Genomic DNA, 15252 nt, shown 5'->3' on the forward strand with positions numbered 1-15252 from the left:
CCCGAATGCTATTCTGATGTGCAACTTACCTTTTTCTCTCCCTTCAGTGACAACAAAAATTACCAGAAATAAGAACAAAAGGACAGTTAAGGCGTCATCTAAAATAATCGAGTTTAGTGAGAAAGACTACCTAGCTGATGCTTTCCTTTTCTTCTCTGTGACTCTATATTCAATTTTAGGTGGATAAGGAAAGGAGACAACAGTTGCTAAGATACACAGTGTTCTTGACAAGTGGACCGTATGTGCATGTGAGTGTGCGTGTGTGCGTGCATGTGGGTGTGCATTGTGTAAGTCCCTCAGGCCTGTGGAGAGCCTGGCTCGGGGTCTTGCTCACCCAGCGACCGATATTCAGAGTTACTTGGTAGCAGCTGTCAGAATTGGGACCTAGTGCTCAAAGAAGATTCTGTAGCCTCTCAATCCGGTACCACCTGCGTCAGAATCACATGGGGTGTTTTTAGAAAATTTGCATTGGTGGCTGCTACACCCCATATGTACTGAATGAGTGTCTGTGGAAGTAGGACCCAGGAATCCGCATTTTAAACCCGTGCATCAGGAGAGTCTCAAGCAAATAGAATTTGAGACCTACTGTACTGTTGACAGGACTTGCAGTTCTGTATCATCTTGAGGCGGCGACCGTCCTCTCACGTATCCTAAGTCGCTGTGTGTAGGTAAGTTACTCAGTGCTTTGGTCCCCGGGCCCTCTTACCTTCATGTTTGGCCTTCATTGGAACACAGGGTGGATGACTCCTTGCCTCCACACCCCTACTCTCTACCTTTTGAAATTGTTACGTTTCTGTGGATTCATGCTTCTCTGCGATGGTGCATAGCTTCTCCAACCTTCCAAGACCTCTGGAAACCAGACTAAGCATGTAACTCTTTGGAGGTTTTTCTTTGAAGTGCTTAGGACCGAGGTTATTTGGAAACATTTTTTCTAATTACTAGTGGTCTGTGTTCACTGTTGGCTGGATTATATTATCCCACAATATGGTTACTCTGGCAGAGGGAGTAAAATATGAATAGATACGTTAGTATAATAAATGTTCTTTTGTCTAAAGTTGATCTTTCAGTTTTAACATTTAATTATGTGAGCATATTGTCTTTCTAAAAATTTGTTTATATATATTTTAAAAGTTTTATTTGTTATTTATAGCATGAGCAGGGGCAGGGGCAGAGGGAGAAGTGGGAGGATCTGAAGCAGACTCTGCACTGAGTATGGAGCCTAACTTGGGTCCTGATCCCACAACCCTGAAATCATGACCTGAGCCGAAATCAGGAGTTGGATACTCAACTGACTGAGCCACCCAGGTGCCCCGAGTGCGTTGTTATTTTGGTTTGATAATTTCTTCTTTGGTCCATTGGTTGCTTAGAAAAATCCTTAATGTCCAAGAGGAAATGCCAGCCACATTGCCTTGTGTCCTGCTTCTTCGTGGATGGTACCCATATTCTTAACAGTCTAAGAACATGATCCTTATGTGCAACTCTACCCCAGACATCCCTCCCAAAAGTGTATCTTCTAAGTAAGGGAATTCTTCTAAACAGTGTTCCATTTTGGATAGTACATACAATAATAAGACTCAAATTGAACACTGTTTAGGGGTAGGACCATGTGTGAGGCTTAAAGTGCTGTGGAGTTGACATGATAGTTGAGATTTCATAGTACTTCTTCACTTTATCAGGGCCAAGACACTAGGACAAAAGGTGTGAAGTTCTCTTGAAGGTAAATAGTTGCATCAAATAGACGATTTGCTCCTTTTGAGAAGAAAAGGGGAGATGATACAGTGTGGTCACTAAGAGAACAGTTTTTTAGGACCGGGAACTGAACAGAACTGCCACATGCTTCCTGGGTGTCTTTAGAGGAGGTATTTAGTCTCGCAAAGGCTGCTTCCTGTGCCCCGCCCCCCAAATGGTGATAATAATAGTACCTGACATAGTGAGCATCGAAAGATACAACACACGCTTTGCTTGGCATGTCGTAAGTGCATCTGTGTGCACGTCCAAGATTTTGTGAATGTTATTTTTTTTAAATATTGAGATGGTTACTTGGCCTGTAGTATAACAAACGTGGATAGAGAACATTTTAGGCAATTAATTCACCTTGAGTTGCATATAAATCTATTATAAATTCGACTCAGAGTTGCTTAATATATTTTAGTTCAGATTGAAAGGGGCTGATTATCATGCTGGCTTGGGATGGTGAGGTGGTTTCTGGGTGCCAAGGGAACTGCTGGGATTGGCTGTGTCCATTCTGGTTCCAGAGGGAAGATTGGTGGCATGCCTACATGCATTCCCCAGTCTTCTAAGTCTTTGATCCAGCAAGGTTTTCTTCATACATTTTTACACTTGATAGGAACAAACAATTCTGTAAGATAATTAAAATACTTAAATCTGATAAAATTTTTCCCGGTTTGATCACCCACACGACATGTATTTATGGTTTGGATATATTATATATCAGTGGATGTGCTTGAAAATGTAAGGAAAGCATCACTGTGGACAAGTAGGGGAAGTGAGTTTTAACACCTTTTGTCTATTAACCCCTGTTTTTTGTTTGTTAGTTTTAATTGTTGCTGTGCAGTCTTGCCCATCCTGTAGCTTGTAGGAGGACTTCTAATATGCACTTCAAAATATTTAAGTGGTTCAATAAAAAAGCAATAAAAGATCTGTTTAAAAAAAAAATCAAAATGGCTTAATTGTGCAGAAGCTGGAGGAGGGTGTTTGGAACACAGCCGCTGCAGCCAACTCATTTACTTTCCATAGCTGTGATAGAGATCTTGGCCCTTTGTGCTCCCGTTCTATGCTTTCTTCCTCTACAAACTGTGCCCAATGGTGTGTGATGGGGATGGAGACAACATACTCTGGGAACCTAAAATCTGTGACTCTGCCTTTTTTTTTTTTTTTTTAAGATTTTATTTATTTGCCTGTCAGAGACCAAGCACACAAGCAGCGGGGAGTGGCAGGCAGAGGGAGAAGCAGGCTCGCTGTTGAGCAAGGAGCCCAATGTGGGGACTTGATCCCAGGATCCCGGGATCATGACCTGGGCCAAAGGCAGATGCTTAACCAACTGAACCACCCCGGCATCCTCTGCCTTGATTTGTATATTGGAGGGGTCAGGGAATTTTTGGTACTCTTTGCATATATTCCCATTGTCTCTGTGGTGAGGATTTTGAGTCCACACAGGATGTTGAATTAATGATAACAGATGTATCCTGAAAAAAGACTTTCTATTTCAGAGATACGTGAGTCTACCCTTTGAAGGATTTAAGCTTAACCTAAGGCATTACTATAACAGACTCACATGCAATTATATAGGCTTTTTAGCAAATGGACTGACCTTCTGACAGTGGTTCGATTTCCAACTGACCACTGAGTCCTAATGACCCACATGGTAAAATAAAATTGTGCACTATTAAGTCATATTAATGACTAAATCCTCTTTCTGGATCACTTCTTTCCATTTTAGGGTTGTTTTGTTTTGGCTCGAGCTAGAGGTCAGAGGTATTCCCAGAATGTTAGGAATGGAAATGATCTTTATCAATATTGCCATCAGTCTTAGCTTCTTTGTGCAAGATTGTTCTTATTAAATCAGACATAACAAAAGTCTGCATATAAGACTTAAATACACAGTCCTGCTATAAAAATCCTTTATTTTGCAGGCATACCTTTTTTCTTAAAAAGGTTATCTGTTAGGGGAGACAACTCAGGAGGCCCAATGATATTGGTTATATATAAGGCAAGTGAAGGCATGTTAAATATTTAAAACTTAATACAAAAACTCTAAGAATTTTTTTATTCATGTAATTAGTTAACTAATTTCTACTAAGTGCCTGTTATATGGCAGGCATAGATCTTTTTGAAACCCACAGGCTATAAGACCATAGCATTCAGCAACATCAGTGTGCTAAGCATGGGGACAGATAAGTGGTAATGTGTTCCTTTCCCATGAGTTTTGTGAGGTCACTTTGGATTTATTCTGATTGGTCAAAATTATCCTGAAAATATCTGGAAGTTGTGCATTAGACACAGTGCTTGAAGTGTGATGGCACACAGAGTAAACTGGGACTCCGTTCTTGATGCCTTATGTCTAAAAAGTAGAATGAAGTAATTTTGGGAAAACTTCACACAAACTGAGGTTTGCAATAACATAAAGTCTTATACATATTTTTTTTCATATTTTTTCATTTATACAAATCTTGTTTATTCCATTATACCTCCACATCTGGTGAAGTTGGGGTTTCAGATCTAGGTGAAGGACCTAAATGAAATGAAGTGCTTTGTCCTATGAATAAATGAGTAAATGAATAAGTGATTGAAAAGACTGCATGTACATCTGTCCATCTATGATAGATAGATTTTGACCATCATTCTAGCCTATGGAAAGTCTTTGGATCTTGTTTCAGGCATATTACATTTCCTCAGTCTTTGGTTTCAAGTTTTTGGTATTTTTAATAATCATACCAACTACATCCTCATCAATATTGTTAGCAGGCCAAGTCCAAAGATAAAGTCTTGAGCTACACTTTTCATGAGCTTCCCTTGGGCTTGTATTCATTATAATTGGCATTTTTTGTTTCACATAGGGACGAACCTACCTAAGTATACTATAGTCCAGTTTATATTTTTCTTGTCATCAAGTCATCTTTCTATCAGTCTACCCGTAAACCAATCAACACTTACTAGTGACTCCTGTGAATCCCCTATTATGCCACTTCTGCAATAAAAACCTAGAGGAGATGTAGGTTGTAAACTAATACAGGAAAAAGTAGCATAAAAGGACAGTTTTAAGATTATGTGACAACTTTAATCCAATTTTGAGGACCACTGGTTTGGCAACAATTGATCCAGGATGACGATTTGCTGGGAAGGTAGGGTGATAGTTGATGGGAGCAATAGTGGTATCCAGATTGGTTAAGAGAGCCAAGGAGGGAAGAAGAACTGGAAGGAGAGAGAGAGATTGATAGAAAGCCCGACAGACTAGAAAAAAAATGAAGCTTTCGGGGACTAGCCGTTTTAATTTATGATAGTGTAGGAAAGTAAGAAAGCTGGAAGGACTGGAGGTTGGGATTGGTGTGGGGGTTTGAGTTTAAGATGTCAAAGGAGATGGATAGGAGAAGGGATAGCAGAACTGAGGGGAAGGTGAAAATGTTGGTATTGAAGTCAAATAATTGTGAAGCTGAGGTGTTGTTAGGCTGTCTGCGTGCATGAAAGTCCTCTCAGATGACGGCGGGACTCGGGATGTTGTGAAGACCATGAACCAGGTGTCCCTGAAAATGCGGAAGTGACTAGGCAATCTTTACAAACCAAGACAGGTGTGCAGTTCTGGAAGCAGCCTTGGAATGTGGGATTCATGTGAAGCAGATACTGTGAGTCGATGCCCCATATCTGTTCTTCCTTGACCATATGATCATAATTTTTAGCTAGTACACGGCTGCCCAGGGTAAGACTGCATTTCCCAGCCTACCTGGTACGTAGGTAAGGCCACGTGATGAGTTCTGACCAGTAGCGTGTAAGTGGCCGTGGGCTTACACTGGACCCAGAGCTTCCTTAGAGAGGAAAGAAGTCCCCTCCCTTCTGGCTAACTTTGGTGTGCTTGTGCTCTTACGAAATGACAGCCCTCCTGTACCATGAGCTAGAAGATCGTGCTGAGGGCGGTAGAGCAATGAGCTAAGAAATAACCTTGGCTCCTCCTGCCCTCATGAGGCCCACCCCTAGTTAGTTTCTACGTGAGCGAGAAAGACGATGTCTTATCTCCTAAAGCCATTGCTATCTTGGGGTTCTGAGGTTCTGTCCCTCACAGTCAAATGAATCCTTCACATAGCTCAGGACTGGGGGCGGGGGGTAGAGCAGAACAGGCATCAGAAAGGGAAGAGGCAACAGCTCGGAGGGAGCCAGATTTCAATTTAAGTCAGAAGGTGGAAACAGTGTTTTGAAAAGCATTTATGGATGCGGAAGGGCTATTCTACGTGGGGCCAGGGCTGCCAGAATGTACAGTGGAAAGCTTTGAGGACAATAGCTGCCAAAGAAAGCAAGGGTGGAGAACAGTTTGGAAATGCAGAGATGGGAATTTACATTCTGGCAGAGATCAAAGTAGTCCAGGATGCAAGGAGGTCACAGGAGCTGACCTCGGACTCCAGCAGCAGGTGTTTGATGTGGTCGTATTGGTCCAGATGCAACTAACCCGAAACAGGGAGGAGGCCCGATGACCGGAACAAACTGGAAGTGAGGTCTGTTGGTGCTGAGGCCTGGGACAGGAATAAGCCTGGTCTAATGGGATCTCACGATAGACTGTCAAGATACCCTCTCAGCTTTCTGTGAGTGAGGCTGGAAACTGTTAGAGAAGGAAATAGAGGTAATATACTGCCTATTGTTCTGGGAAAATCTCTGGTGGTTTCTGATGATCTCTACTTTTTCTCCGAGTGCTTACAGGCCACCTCTTTAAAGATCAAGGTTAAGCATTTTCCCTGGATTTGACATTTTGAGCTGCACATGGCTCACTGCTCATTACCTAGACATGAGCTAGATGTCTTTATTCTTTCCACGTGTGTATTCTAACGTCACACTTTCTTTGTTACCTACGGCCCTCACGGTTGGTGATTTTTCTCTTTCCTCAAGACTTTGCTTTAACATTCCTTGCGTATATTAAGAATCTGCACCTTATTCACCCACAAGAGCTAAAGAAGTAATCTGATTTTCCCTGATTTATGGTGGTCGCTTTAAATTATTTTTTTCCCCACTTACTCCCAGCGCCACTGGTTTGGAGATACATTTTCTGCTTCATCTGTGATTCTTATCAATCACTTTGAGACTCCTTTGCATCAACTTTGTCCTTCTAATTATAATGGACCAAGAATTTTCTTGACTTTTTTTTTTTTTTTTTTTTGAACCTGATCTATTCCAATGGAATATGACTTTGGTATTGTGGAGTTGATATAACGTGGTGAAGCAATAATGGGTAAGATGGACATGTATAATGAATGAGGAGACTTCTCCCAGCAAATAAGAAAATAACTACCTACTTAATTTTTGGTCCTGTTCTAATTATTTTTGGTCCCTGTGTGTGAATGAATATACATAAATAGTATGTAGAGTAAGACTCTATTTTTTCCCTTCCTTTTTAAATGTTCACTGTGAGGATTTTAATGCCAGAATGTAATTTCACTAAATGTGAATGACCTTCGGACATAGGAATGATTGGACTCGGGCTCCCTTAAGCACAAATAGAATAAAGCTTTGTAACTTCTAGGATGCCAGGGACATGATATAATCTTGAGGACAGGCTTTACATGTAAAGGTCATAATTAGATTTGCTGAAACAAATATCCAAAGGATTGTTTGAAAAATACCTCCTGAACCCCAGGCAGTTGGAAATGAATAGTTAGAGGAGACTGCTACTCTGGGGTTAACCACTTGGGCATTAAGTTCTGGATGTGGTAGCTATTGGAGCAAGAGAGTAATTATGCATTTCCTATAAGACTGGAGTTCTTGAAAGCATTCATTAACTCTCAGATGGATTCTTCTTTGGAAAGAAGAATGAATAAAATTAGATTTTACTCTGAGCTTAGTTTAAACGAAGCGACATTTATGGACAACAAGAACATGAGCACCATTTGCAATCCCTGGATTTTCACGTCTGATCCTTGTCAGTAGGTGGGTCTAACTTGTTCATTGTAATGAGGGGGAAACCAGCACTGTGTCGTTGCTTCCTTTGCTTGGCATTGCTTAGCCACTTGCCAAAGGACATTTAAGGAGGATGCGCGTGAATCAAATAGCAACTCCAAAAATAGCTCTCAAAAGAAAAATCATTAATGAATATGTCCTTGTTTTGGCTTGTGGGGCTTTCAGTGTTCAAGAAATTCTGGTTTAGAAGAGGGCAGCATGGACACCATAGCTGATGGACTAAGACAAAGTCAAAAGTTGAAAGGACCTTTCTCAAGAGGATGGCGTGCAGTCCCATGTGATAGCATGCTCCCAGATAAACAGTTAAAGACCTTTCATTATTTTTTTTTAAATTTTTATTTATTTATGATAGTCACACACAGAGAGAGAGAGAGAGGGGCAGAGACACAGGCAGAGGGAGAAACAGGCTCCATGCACTGGGAGCCCGATGTGGGATTCGATCCCGGGTCTCCAGGATCGTGCCCTGGGCCAAAGGCAGGCGCCAAACTGCTGCGCCACCCAGGGATCCCACCTTTATTCTCACAGTGAAAATTAGTATGTGTGTGTCTAGCTGGGCTTTTTTTTTTTTTTTTTTCTTCCTCAAATGGGAGTTTGGTTAAGCACAGAAGTGATTTGTATGTACTTGGTCTAAACAGTAAAACTTATTTACTCTTAGCTAATCAGGGTAATTATTGTTCCCTGTTTGATGTTGAAGATCTTGGACTTGGACTGAGAGCAAAATCATGAATGGGCCCTGCAAGAAGGCACAAGACCAAGTAAGAGGTGTCAAGGAACTAGGAGGGAGGAAGGGCCAGTGTGACAGCGAGAGGGTGAGAAAGTGATGGATAGATCAGTAAAAAGGACACCAGAGGGACAGACAGCTGAATGGGGATGGGGAGATGTGCAGGGAGGAAGGAATATGCAGAAACACACATAAGCAGGGGAGGGATGGTGGAGAGAGAAAAATGGGGAGTAGTGAGTCAACAAGTTTGCCCAGGTCTTGTGTTCCTGCCTGAATTCCCTCGTGGTGAGTCATCACAGAGCAAATGCAAGTTTATTGGAAGCCAGTTAATGAAGGGAAAACCATTTGAGGAGCAGGTGACAGATTTACCCTATGGGTTAAATTTCTTTATTTCCACTTAGTCTATGCTTTCAGATCTTGAACTTGGGTCCTGAGCTACGTTAATCATTACTGAATATTAATATGGAAATGAGTTTACACTGTTGCAAGTCCCAGTTTCAATCAGTAAGTAATTATGAAAATTAGTCTTAAAAATGCTGTGAAAAGGTGTTGCTTTCCAGGCAATAATTAAACCTCTCAGCCATCTCTGGGTGGTTGATTTTTTTGTGGTTTTTGTTTTTGTTTTTTTCTAAACTTTATGCAGGTGGGAAAAGACAGTGAGTTGCTGCCGAGTTATTCATTAGTGGAGGTAGGTAAAGTTTCCATCAAGGGGAAAAGGGAATGAATGGAATGTTTTGTGACCAAAGATTAAAAGATCAGCTGCTTTCTTTTGACCCAAAGGAAGGATTTTTTTTTTTTTTTAAGTTGGAATAGAACCTTTAAAACTCTGGTTTTCATAGGTTTTTTTTTTTTTTTTTTTTTTTTTTTTTTTTTTTTTTTTTTTTTGAGCCAGTTCTCAAAAATGGAGCTACATCTCTGTCCTCAGAGGGAGCCAACCAAACATGCTTGCCAATTTCAGTTTCTGGCAATTAGTAAACAGGTGCTCAAAAATAGCAACACGTAATGGTTGTTATCGCGGTCTCTGGAGGGCCATGGGAGCTGAGCATTACCCCAGAAGCACAGCCTGACAGGCTTGGAGGCGTGCTGCTCTGGTGGCAGGCACCGTGCACCTTTGTCTTCCTACTCCCCGACCACCTGCCCCCAAGAGAGAACCTCTCCCGCTAGAAGGGCAGACCGAATCCTCTTCGAGACTCTTTCAAGGGTGAAGCCTTCGAGGACGTGGTCTAGATCCGGGCACTCTTCAACCTTACATTTGCAAAAGTTGCAGCATCAGCGGGTATTAGAAATCTCCTTTTCTGCACACCAGACCTAGACACCCACAGGGTGGGGGAAAAGCGTTGCCAGATAAAATATAGGACACCCAGTTACACCTGAATTTCAGAGAAACAATGAGTGAAACGTTATTCATTGTTGATGTGAAACTCCCAGTAACTGGGAAAAGGAACTCAGTGGTTTTTCCTTTCCCCATAAAAGGCAATGGCCGTTGGATTTGCACCGGCTGTTAATTTGCTGAACTGGCCAGCCAGCTTGCAGCACCTCCCCTGGGCAGTGCCAGGCCCCTGACAGTCTTGGCTGGGCAGCCGGTGGGCTTGTTGTTATGTGTTGATCTGTTCGAGAATCCTTGTATCTTCTTCCAGAAGGGCACAGAGAGAACCGGGAGTAATTGTCAAAGGAAGAAGGCCGGGGTTTTGGACTAGATCTCATCAGAGATTTATACAAGTTAGAGCAGGCAATAAAACAAGCCTCCTAAATTAGGTTGCTTTACGGACTTGAGGGGAAGTCTGTGGCTGTTGATTCATCAGTGAGAAATACAAGTCTGCTTATGTCTAAGCATCAGCACTTTCTTGGGCTATTTGGTCATTCCGTCACGTATCCTACATGATTTTCAGCGCACAGACACAAGAGTTATTTAATGAGGAAATAGAAGGGAGTATAATTTTTAAAAATTGTCGAGTCGAATACTTTTTTTCTTTTTATGACTTCGAGGCAGTATCTTTTACAGAACTTGCAAATAAAAATTGTGAGTAATTGCTTCCTTGTTATAACTTTGCCCTTTGTTGGCTTTTTTGAGGGTGTGAACGTAGAGTGGCGGCGAATCCTAGGAGTGATGAGACCCGGCCCCAGCGCTCTTTCTGGATTATTTCCATTGTGACTGTTATCAACATTGATAGCTCTTCTGAATTTTATTGTAAATTCCTGAGACTTACATCTTTGGAGCTTACCCTAATTTTTATGTTCCCCAACTGACTTGGATCCATGTTGTCAAAACCCATTTTCCCTGCGTGAGTTGTGTAGGATATGCCCAAGGGCGGTGAAAAAGGGGTTGGATTTCTTCTTGCGTGGATTCTGTAAGTTAAGCTTATTTGCTTCTTGAGTACATTGGAACTTTGACATATCCATTCTAGAGACGTAGATGTAGAGATATATGTAGATAAATATGGATAGGTATAGGTCTATAGGTTTTTTAAAGTCCCACTGCTTCAACAATGGATAGTTTAAGACAAATGTGAGATGACGGGACTTTGACGCACTGCTACATCCTGCACTTTTACAAGGCTCTCGTGCCTTTCCCGCATATTGAACTGTCACAGCGATGATCAGTGGTTAAGGATGCCTCCTGAATTCCTGCCCAGCTGCCAGAACAACTGCCTAAGTAAGGTTTCCTGATGTCCAATGACTGTTAATATCCTCTACATACAACTGGTCCGGAGCTGAGATTCTGAAGGCGTGCTGTCTGTACTTTAGTGAAATCTATAAAGAAGCTTCATTCTTGGTCTCCATTGGACGAGGGGAGGCAAGCAAAGGCCCTTCAGAGCGTACAGAAGCCCTTCGTTAACATCTAGTTCTTTAGAGATCAGAGTGGGTCTCTGAACTGCCCGGAGACTCTCGGGAGGATCGCGCCAGTGCCAGGAAGAGGTAAGGCATGTCCCAAGGTCCTCGTCCTTCACCACACCCCACCCTGAGTCTGGAACTCCAAGACTGTCGAATACCAATACCTCTGAATGATGAAGTGAGTCCTGGTAACCAGGATGCAGCCATGCCCACCTGAGGCTTCCCAGAGATCCCCAAAGCTTTGTGTGTGGCCCCAGGAGCCATGTCTAACCTAGGATTGAATTCCTCTCTTTGGAGTGGCTCACCTTCAGGAATACAGTGTTCCACCCAGGGACGTTTAAAACCTTGTTTTCCAAAAGATGGGAAAGAGGGCTAGCCCTCAGGGTAGGGCCCACCTGACGACCCAGTCGAAGTCAGAGCACTTGCAAGCTTGTTGGCACAGTAGCGTGGTATTTACTAAGCGGCCAGGGCCTTTGGTCAGAAGTGGCTTCCTCGATTCGCGCGGGCCACATAGAGCTGTTCTCAATGGGAGTGGTCCCTCCGTTGTCCCAGGGCTGTTGTTCCGATGCGTGGTCTGTCCTCATCATGTTCAGTATGAGGAATTTCACGTCGTTTTGTAAAGAGAACCATTTACACCGGCTTATTTCCTGTTAGGAAAAGATTGTTAGGGGTTGCTGGGAAGGGATGGGGTATGGGGCAGAGCATGTGATAGTCTAAACCGGATCACACCATATTTTAATAGAGTTGTGGTCCTTTCCTTTGGGCCCAGGCGAGTCCCCAGAAGGCTTCTCAACTCCACGCTCCACACAGTCCTGCTAATCAGTTGTTGTTGACACATGAGCTGATGACAGGGGCCACTTCCAGTTTAGAAGGATTATTTCTGGGATCCCTGGGTGGCTCAGCGGTTGAGTGTCTGCCTTTGGCTCAGGGTGTGATCCCGGAGTCCTGGGATCAAGCCCCGCATCGGGCTCCCTGCATGGAGCCTGCTTCTCCTCCCTCTTCTTATGTCTCTGCCTCTCTCTTTGTGTCTCTCATGAATAAATGAACAAAATCTTTTTTTTTTTAAGGGTTATTTTCTCTGCTGATTTCTCTGGAAATTTGCCTTGAAAATTAGCTCTGGGAGTCTTTTTAAAAGCAGGGTTCAGGTTGAAGTCCTTTGGCCTTAGTGGAAAGAGGGCAGGTCTTGAGACAGAAGGGTGGTCTGCAAGGGATTGGGCGTAAGGAACCCTTGCTTTCTACCCCAGGCCCCCTCGCCCTGTCACCAGTGGACAGCAGGGCCCTGGATGGGACTAGAGGACCCTTAGAAGGGACCCTTAGCTTCCACTAGAGCTAACCAGCTCATTTATCCTCTTCTCGGTGAGTTTAGTTGCTCCTCATACCCTCTCCCACGGGGCCGTATGAACGTAATCTGTTTTATTAGCTGGGTCTTTAAAATGGGAGCTTCACGTAAGCTTGTTGTAAGGCTAAATGAATCCATCGTTGAACCTAATAACAATTTAGAATCCTCCTTTCAAAACGACTATATGGGCTAGGCTGTGAGTTCCCCAGAATGTGGAGCGTAAAAAGCAAAACAAATAAAAATATGCTTTCCATCTGGGCTCACGCTAACCCGGATCCCTCCTGCTGCCCCCTCCTTGTGACAGTTTTACCCCACACTCCTGATGCGCCAAACAACCCTTGTCGGGGCGCTCATCTGGCAGGACAGAGCGGTGTCCTCAGATGGAACACGTCTACTTAAACCAGGGACTCTCCTGTAGTCCGTTCTGCAGCTTCAGTAGTCGCTCCGGGCTCGCTGTTGGTCGGTGCTGCGTGGGCCCGAGCCGCGCGCCTCCAAACCCGGCCGCCGGCCCGGCTTCCCGCAGCAGCACGAGGGAGCGGGCCACCCCCTGGGGCTGCACTCCGGCCCCAGGCAGCCTGGATGTGGCAGGTGACGGGGACAGGGCGAGCAGGGCTGAGCCAGCGACTGCTGCAGATGCCGAGGCTCAGGGAATACCTGGCGGGCCACCGGGTGTAGTTGTGCCCGTTGTTCATCGCACGAGGGCACCGGGCCACGGGGCTCAGCGGGCCACACACCAACCCTCGCTGTGGTGCCAGGCGGTGACGCTGGCCTGGACAGAGAGGCCTGGCTCACGGCTCGCGTGGACCCCGGGTGGGGACCCCCACGCCGGGTGCGCTCCCGGGGCGCCTCTCCCACGGTGGCACCTGTTCCTGATGTGTCTGTACGATGGGGCCCGGGGCCTAACACCTGCTCCCAGGGCCTGGGACCAGCCGGACTACCGTGGCCCCTCTGGATCCGCTGTGGCCTCGGGAGCTCAGGAGTCAGGCGGGAGGCCCCGTGGCTCGAGGGGGTCCCGGGGCGCACCTGCAGCACCCCTGGCCCTCCTCGATAGTCGGGCGGCCACCGTGGGCCGGAGCAGCCCCCGCAGGCCCCTGTGTGCGCGGGCGGAGCCTGTGTTCGCAGTGACCTTCTCTGCGGGGAAGCTCCTCTCCGCGTCGTCCAAGCCACCTCGGCAGCGGGCCGGACTGCACCTGGGCCGCAGGACGTCAGTGGGAAAAGGGCAAATGCAGGAGGGATTATCCGAGCGTGAGAAACACAGGGCCTCGCAGTGAGGCGGGTTTCTGGCGACTTGTGCTAAGAGGAGGCTGAAGCATTAGCACTTCTGTGGGAGGGACCTGGGCTTCGGCTGTGCCGTGTGCACGTGTGCTTCTGCGCGTGTGTGCACACGTGTGCCCGGCCTGCAAAGGAAACCTGAGAGTCTGGGCTGCTCGTGTTCCTGCGGCCGGGCCTGGGAGACTAGGCGAGATCGCGGTGACGGGGACGCCAAGCAATGGGTGCCCCAGGTTATCTGTAGGGAGGAAAGGGCTGGATTAAGGGCAGAAAGTTCCTGAAGAGGAGCACGGCTGGTGGCACTTGGCCGAGGTCGTCTTCACACGTCCCTCTGCTCCTCCGCTTTCTCTTTCTCACGCACGAGCGTGTGGACCCCCCCCAAGCCACCGATGCCCCCACCTGCCACCTCCCTGCACAAGTCCCCGCACAAGTGACCGTGAGCAGGAACAGGCGTGACCCCCAGAATCGGCCGCTGTTTTCGCAGCCTCCTCGGTGAAGGGCTCCGCGGCGCTGCGAGTCCGGCCTGTTCCTGCGGTAAAGGCATGGCCGGTGGGTATCCAGTGGCGACGTGAGCTGATGTTTACAGAAAGGAAAAAAGTGTCATCTGATATGAGCTCAGAAAACTGCTGCCACAGGCCTTTGAGACAATTAGTTGAGACTATTTCACAGGGCATTAAGCTTAACAATGTCAGTCTGTTCCTAAATGCTCTTCGGGAAAGTTTCTGCAAGGAGGCCAAAACTTAGGTTGGCAAAAGGGCAACCTCAAATAGGCAATCTCATCTTTTTTTTTTTTTTTTAAGCAGCTTTTTTGAGATAAAACGGACCTACAATAAACTGCACGTATTTAAAGTGTAATTTGCTAAATCTTGACATGTATATATCTGAGAATATCACCGTAGCCAAGACAGTGAACACATTCGTCATGCCTAAATGCTTTCTTGTGTATGTTTTTTTTTTTTCTTTTCTTTTTTTTTTTTTTTGGTAATCCCAACCTCCTGACCCCCTTCTCCTGGTGGGGAAATGTCTTCCGTCACTCTAAGTTGGCTTGCGTTTTCTAGAGTTTTAAGGGTACGGTGTATATTCATTTTTGTCTGGCTGCTTTCAGCGTAATTATTTTGAGATTCATACACATCGTGCGCATCGTTAGTCCATTTGTTTTACTGGTGAGTGGGCATCCCATTGTGTGGTCACGCCACAGTCTGTTCATCCATTCACCTGTCGATGGACAGACACTTGGACTGTTGGCAGCATTGGGCTAGTACAAGCTACTATGAGCGTTTACGTAGAAGTCTTTGTATGGGTGTGTATGTTCTCTTCTCTCAGGAATGGGTCATAGGAGTTGTAGGTTTTGTCAACTACCACACTGTTTTTGGAAGAGTCATACCATTTTATGCCGCCATCGAAATGGGGGTTCCAT

General features: G+C 45.2%; 1 protein-coding gene across 12 annotated transcripts in view; it reads left to right on the forward strand.

Annotated features, from left to right (window-relative positions):
* LYPD6B (LY6/PLAUR domain containing 6B) overlaps positions 1–15252 on the forward strand; it is a 165710-nt gene that overhangs the window by 40933 nt on the left and 109525 nt on the right. Inside the window, exon 1 of one of the 12 annotated variants that reach the window (XM_072789145.1) lies at positions 6231–6346. The exons of the other annotated variants lie outside the window; for them this stretch is intronic. The gene's annotated coding sequence lies outside the window, so the exon portion shown is untranslated. Of the gene's footprint in view, positions 1–6230; positions 6347–15252 lie in introns of those variants that run through there. 12 annotated transcript variants of the gene reach the window in all.

Source organism: Canis lupus, chromosome 20, assembly GCF_048164855.1.
Source record: "Canis lupus baileyi chromosome 20, mCanLup2.hap1, whole genome shotgun sequence".
In the NCBI taxonomy this organism is placed as follows: Eukaryota; Metazoa; Chordata; class Mammalia; order Carnivora; family Canidae; genus Canis; species Canis lupus.